Genomic DNA, 6002 nt, shown 5'->3' on the forward strand with positions numbered 1-6002 from the left:
ATATTTTATTACAAATATTGACTTATTTTTAATGTAATAAGTTTTAAATTTGTAAACTCTATAATCTATCTCTGACATTCTGCAGATTGATATCTCACAAGTTCAGCTCTTTCTCTTTTGAAATGGCCTTGGATAATAGATCTCTCCTTCACCTTTTGTTGGTTCCTGTAACTTAATAATAGTTATAGGATAATTAACAAAATTATCTGAAGGGAGATAATGTTTTTTTGAAAACAGGCCAATAAAATTAGATCTTGTAGACCTTTTAATTCTGCATGCCTGTCATATCTTTATCTTTATATGTGTCATGTGGAAGTGATATTTCACTACCAAACTACATGAAAGAGCTCTAACCTAGTAACTTTAAAAATGTAAGTGCTTATCAGATTGGTAGATGCTAGCTCAGATGACCTTTAATTCACATGATCTTGGTAATCTTTGGTAAAATTAATTTGGCAAATTTAATCTCAAAACTCTCTAGTAATTTAAAATCTTAAAGTCATGTTAAAACCTCAGTTTTTATCACTGGAAATTTTGAATTACTAAAAGTTAAAATAGGAACATAAAATATGTTTTTGGTGAAGTTTATAAAACACAAGGATGTTGATTTTGCTAAAAAAGGAAAGTAGGTTTTTCTTCTCTAGTTAAAAAACTACTTAAGAGTTGCTTTAGAATGAGGAAAAAAATATATACAGATAAAACTAAATAGAACAAATTAAGCCAGAGCAACAAAATTAACTCAGACCTGTGGCTATCAAAAAGATAGTCAATGTGGGGGAAAGGCAAAACTGTTCAAAACCAGAGGGTATAATATAAAGAAATTGTTTCATTTTGTAGATTTGTATCATTGGCTTCTTAAAAAAATGTATAGTGGATTATAAAAATAACCACTTTAAGGACAAAATCCTTAATTTTAAATGCTACAGAAATTAAGAGCTTGTTTGGGTTGATGCGGCACCCCACAGCTCACTATTGAACAATCACTAATGAGTATATATGATCCAAATGCAGAAGAGGTCATTCCTGAGAGAACAGTTAGTCTAGTGGACCAGATAAATGCCACCATAATGTCTGTTTGCCCTGAGAAGGGGACTGCCCAGCTCTCCGTATAAAATACCAAGTGAAACAAGCACCTCAGATGAAGCAGTTAATATGCTTCATGTGCAAGCCATATAACTGGATTTAGGATAACTGGTATATCCTTCCACCAAATATGCCTATTGCCCAAGTCATGGTAAATTTGGGGGTTGAGGGGGTCTCTTTTACATGGATGCCCCTCCCACAGAATCATAATGACTGCTTGAGAAGCCTTATCAAATTTGCTATCCCTCATGAGTTTTGCAGATGCAACTTGCTGCTAGGAACCCAAACCTTTTTTCACCAGAAAAGGTAAAATGGTCTTGGGGTAGAAAAAGGTTCCTGGGACCAGGACATAAAAATGTACAGGTTAATAAAATAATGAAATTTAAGATGTTTAAACAAGCTTTATGTAAGGTAGTTGTAACACCTTTTACCTAAATGTCTTATGAAAATGGGTACTGCATTTGACTGGGGGATGTTTCCGCTTTCTAGTGCTATAAAACTAAGGGCATGTAAATCTGCTCTTTTGAGAAATTGGACACACCAAATGGGAACTAGTAAGGTTGTCTGAACCCACATGCTATAGGATAGATGCTGGAATACTAGTCAGGACAAATCCTCTACTTCATATCCTTTGTGGAACATTTACTGGGGCTGATGGCAAAAGACTGAGTACTTCCCAATGACAAAAACTAAACTAGAGAATTTCCAGTTGAGGGCCGTTTACTGCCTTAATCTGGAATGTTAATTGAAGCTATCCCTATGTTAATGGAAACAATGGTGCCCAAAAGAGTTCCATAGTAAAATAAAAATGGTTTACATAGAATCTTGCTAGCTGGGAGTATAAGGAGGAGATATTGATAAATAGGGAGCCCTTTTCCTAGGACTAATTCTAACTCTGGGAGGAGTTGCTGGATTCCACAGTGCCTGATAGACAGCTCTTATGAGCTGCTTGGCTTGTGAATGGTATTTCCAAGGTAAATAGACATCTCATTTAAAAGATGCTGCTCTAGTTAAAGAAGGTCAAGAAAATCTTTTTTTTTTTAGTTATTTGAGTGAAGTATGTTTTTTAAACAAATGTACCTTTCTCTCTAAGTTCTCCAAAATCCGGATTGTGGTTTTATGACAATGTAGTTATTTGTGTAAGTTCAATAAAAGTCTTTTAAAACAGAACAATTGGAGACACTGGTTAATTTACGAAGACTTTAACTAAAATAGTATATTTTTAGGTAAAGTTCCAGCAAAGATAACTTAGAAGGAGCCTATATGGCTAATAAATTTTTGCTGAATTTTATGCAAAGAATCAGGACAAGTATAATGAGCCTAGAACTTACTTTACACAGAAATTGGTCTTACTATAATTTCTCTTTAGTAGAAAAGAAAGGAGCTAAAAAATGGTTTTAAAGGAAAAATGTAACACTTGGTAGTAGATTTTGATAATAATTTTTGTTTTTTAAAGCGTAGATTAAATCATGAATTATTTCTTGGCTACAATAATCCTATAGAGAGTACCAGGTTATAATTTTTCTTCATATTTTTAATTGGTGCCCTAATTGAATAGGCTCCTTTTTCTGTTCTGACACACAAATTACTTTTATAATTGTCAAACTATAAATGTTATTTCTCTCTCCTTGTTTTACTTCCAAGGAAACCAAAATCATGGTATTCTGAAGGCCGGAGATGAGTCCCTCATTTAGCATCCCACTGGGCCCAGACCTGTTTCACTGCAAATGCTCTGCTGCTAAAACTATAAAAGCACCCTCCCTCTAGGCCTAGCAGCTATTGAGGAAGAGTTGGGCATGTGAGATTGTAAGGGCCAATTTTGAAGGATAAAATTAGGTCAAGTTCAAACCCTCCAAATCAATAACAGGTACAAAGATGCCCTCTTCCAGCCTTTATCCCCTGCTTGTCATGGAGTGAGGGGTCATGTTCTCTGGGTGCCTCTGCATGGTACCCCAGCTGCCTAGGACCTGAGAGCTCCAATGGCTCCAATCCCTCTTCTAGGATGTGTGCCCAGATTATTATACACCCACAAAAGCAGGTTGGGGTATTGCTGTCTCTTCTCACAGGGCCACATGGAACTCCAAGGAGTCCAAGAAGTCTACATTTGAACTTGGCCTCACAGATCTCTATGAAGGCACATTTGTCAAGGCCAGAAGGTAGACTCCATTTTACAGTTGTCTGGTTTTATTTATAATGTAGACCAAAAAGTATCTGAGACAGGTCTCAATCAGTTAGAAGCTTATTTTGCCAAGGTTAAAGACATGCTCATGACACAGCCTCAGGAGGTCCTGAGAATGTGTGCCTTAGGTGGTGTGGCTACGGCTTGGTTTTATACATTTTAGGGAAACAAAAGACAACACATGAAAGATTTACATTGATCAGGCCCAGAAAGGAGGGACAACTTGAAGTGGGCAGGAGGGGTCGGGGTGGAGGGGGAGGCTTCCAGGTAACAGGTGAATTCAAAGATGTCCTGACTGGCAGTTGATTGAAAAAGTTTATCTGAAGACCTGGAATCAACAGAAGGGAGTGTCTAGGTTAAAATAGGGGTTGTGGAAGCCAAGGTTTTTATTATGCAGATGAAGCCTCCAGGTAGCAGGCTTCAGAGAGAATAGATTGTAAATGTTTCTTATCAGACTTAAAAAGTTGTCAGACTCTTAGTTAATTCTTTCCTGGATCAGGAAAAAGACATGGAAAGGGAAGGGGATTCTCTACAGAATGTAGATTTCCCCACTAGAGACAGCTTTGCAGGGCCACTTCAAAATATGTAAAGAAATACATTTGGGGGTAAAATACTTTGATTTATTTTACAGCCTGCTATCTGTCATGTTGGTATCTTATTGCTACAAAGAGTCTGCTCTGTCAGTCTGAAGGTCTCTGTGTTGATGTTAATGCTGGTCAGCTGTGCCTGAATCCAAACAGAGGGGTGTATAATGAGGCACGTCCAACTCTCCTCCTTCCCCTCATGGCCTGAACTACTTTTTCAGGTTAATTTCAGGTCCTTGGCCAAGAGGAGGGATCCATTTGTTACCCGTGGAAGAGATCTGAGTTACCCTGAGTTACTGGCAGCAAATTTGTACTGGTCCTGTTGGGAACAGGCCCCCCAAAACCTGGCCATAATCTGGCCATAAACAAAATCTCTGCAGCACTGTGACATGTTCATGATGGCCGTAATGCCCACACTGGAAGGTTGTGGGTTTACCAGAATGAGGGCAAGGAACACCTGGCCCGCCCAGGGCGGAAAACCGTTTAAAGGCGTTCTTAAACCACAAACAATAGCATGAGCGATCTGTGCCTTAAGGGCATGTTCCTGCTGCAGATAACTAGCCAGACCCACCCCTTTATTTTGGCCCATCCCTTCATTTCCCATAAGGGATACTTTTAGTTAATCTAATATCTATAGAAACAATGCTAATGACTGGCTTGCTGTTAATAAATACGTGGGTAAATGTCTGTTCGGGGCTTTCAGCTCTGAAGGCTGTGAGATCCTTGATTTCCCACTTCACACCTCTCTATTTCTGTGTGTGTGTGTTTAATTCCTTTAGTGCTGCTGGGTTAGGATCTCCCCAGCTAAGCTGGTCTTGGCAGTTCCTCAGCAACTTCAGTCCTTGCCTCCTCGGCAGAAAGAATTCAACTGAGGGGCATAGAGCAGAAAAAGAGACCAAGGCAAGTTCCAGAGCAGGAATGGAAGTTTATTTAAAAAGTCTTAGAACAGGAATGAAAGGAAGGTGTGCTTGGAAGAGACCCAAGCAAGCATGTGAAGGTTAAAGAGAGAAGGTCATGTTTAACCATGATCCTAGGACTTTTATAAGCTCGCTTCTTTCCCATGATTCCTCTCTGAGGGTGGGTTTTCCTCATGCCCAGTGCTTTCCTTACCCTTTAGAATTGAGCATATATGGTGTGTTTAGGGAGTCATATGCAGGCCCATCTGAGGCTTTCTTCCTTTTTCCAGTGGAGTGTGCCCCCAGAAGATCATACTTCACCATGTTTTGTCTCTTAACATGCATGCCCAGGAAGTTGCTTCTCCCTGGGGCCTGCATTCAATTAACATTTTGCTGTTAACAGGTGTGGACTATCAGGAAATGGCCTCTCCCTGGCGCTGTGAAATTACCATTCTTAGACAGGCAATTCAATAATTGCCGAACCACCACCCAACATTTTCAGTGAATTAAGGGGGAGCCCTATCCTACCCTGCTCATGCCTAACTACCTGTAACACATTGAATTGGTTGGGAGACTTATAATTTTATTTTTGGCTTATAACAATCACGAAATATTTAGATATATGGTTTGTGGACCCTCATTTGTACTTTTGCCCTGGGCTCTATAAATTTTGAGCTGGGCCTGTCTGGTTTTCATAGAGTTATGGGTACAAGACACTATTTTCTTCATAACTCTAATGCATGAAAAATAAACTGGCAAAGTATAATGACAAACAGCAACCAACAACTGGCCTCAATCATGGAGAAAGCATGGGGAAAATGGGAGCATTCTAGAAAAGGGGGAAACCAAGCATTGCAGCCAAGCTCCAAAGGACAGTCACCACACCAGGGCACAGGATCCACTTCTTGGGACCTTGGTAGTGGCAGGCAGTGTGTACCAGTTCCTGTAGACTAGTTCATGCCCCTCTGTCTCCCCCTCACACAGAGGCACTTGCAAATGCTAGTTCAGGAATCCAGAGGCCTGGCTGGAGTCTAAGCAGTGAGTAGCTTGGCAAAGAGCTGTTATGCTGAAACTGCAGTTTTCAGTGGAAACTAAAGATAGGATAGACATAAAATATATTGGTAAATAATAAAGTCTCATACAATGTTAGGAGCTATTAGGATTGAATTGGGTCCCTGCAAATTCATATGTTGAATCGCTAGCCCCCAGTGTGAGTCTATGTGGAGATAGGGCTTATCAGGAGATAGTAAAGATTCAGTG

The sequence above is a fragment of the Pongo pygmaeus genome, chromosome 2, assembly GCF_028885625.2.
Source record: "Pongo pygmaeus isolate AG05252 chromosome 2, NHGRI_mPonPyg2-v2.0_pri, whole genome shotgun sequence".
In the NCBI taxonomy this organism is placed as follows: domain Eukaryota; kingdom Metazoa; phylum Chordata; class Mammalia; order Primates; family Hominidae; genus Pongo; species Pongo pygmaeus.